We start from the raw sequence: 1265 nt of genomic DNA, 5'->3' as shown, positions 1-1265 counted from the left end.
TACTGTGATCTCATATCTGTAAACCAAAACTTGTTCCGGGACTTTGATCCGAAAATATCTGCTTTCGAATGAAGGAGGAACAAAAATGTTTCGATGGCAAATCCTACAAACTTTTGGTTTTCAGTTATGAATAGAGTCTAAAGAGTCCTTTCTTTTGATGTCTCATTCGATGGATTTGGAGCAAATTTTTGAAAATTCCGTTTTTTAGACAAGGGGTATCGGGTACCCATTGGAAAATTTTCGAAAATCTTAAAAAAATAAATTTCTATTTTTTTTAGTTGAATGCATGATCCTGTTCACTGTGATCTCATATCTGCAAACCAAAACTTGTTCCGGGACTTTGATCCGAAAATATCTGCTTCCGAATGAAGGACAAAAACTAAATTTTTCCATGGAAAATAATTCAGCAACTCGAGCTCCTAAAAACTTTTGGTTTTCAGTTATGAATAGAGTCTAAAGAGTCCTTTCTTTTGATGTCTCATTTGATGCATTTGGAGCAATTTTTTGAAAATTCCGTTTTTTTAGACAAGGGGTAATTTGGATAATTTTCGAAAATCTTAAAAAAATAAAGTTTTAATTTTTCTAGCTGAATGCTAGGTCACTGTGATCTCATATCTGTAAACCAAAACTTGTTCCGAACATATCTGCTTCCGAATGAAGGAGGAAACAAAAATTTCGATTGCAAATAATTCAGCAACCCGAACTCCCACAAACTTTTGGTTTTCAGTTTGAAAATTCCGTTTTTTTAGACAAGGGGTACCCCTTGGATAATCTTCGAAAATCTTAAAAATATGAATTTGTAATTTTTTTAGCTGAATGCATGAGCCTGCTCACTATGATATCATATCTGTAAACCAAAACTTGTTCCGAGACTTTGATCCGAAAATATCTGCTTATGAATGAAGGGAAGAAAAAATATTCTGATTGCAAATAACTCACTTGGTTCTTTGAGATATAGCTTTGCTGCTTAAATGCCTTGTTGGTCCGAAGAAACAGCGATTGGCAAGAGAGATTCTTCGCCTCAGTCTTGTCTTCTGGAATCTTAAAAACCGCGTGAAAAATCTACATAGCGACCTTATCCATATTGCCCGTAATATCCCTGTTTTTATAGATTAGAAAACTTTTTTTATCTTACGAATCCTTATAAAAGAAAATAACACAAAAATGGTGTTGAATAATGAGTTTTTTTAAGCAACTTAAGTCTCATGAGTCCTATTCCTGATAAAAATGCCTGATAATTGACTTGATGTTTTCTCATTCAGCAG

The sequence above is a fragment of the Episyrphus balteatus genome, chromosome 3 (assembly GCF_945859705.1).
Source record: "Episyrphus balteatus chromosome 3, idEpiBalt1.1, whole genome shotgun sequence".
Lineage (NCBI taxonomy): Eukaryota > Metazoa > Arthropoda > Insecta > Diptera > Syrphidae > Episyrphus > Episyrphus balteatus.
The sequence above is the reverse complement of the archived record's forward strand: the minus strand, read 5'-3'. Positions refer to the sequence as shown.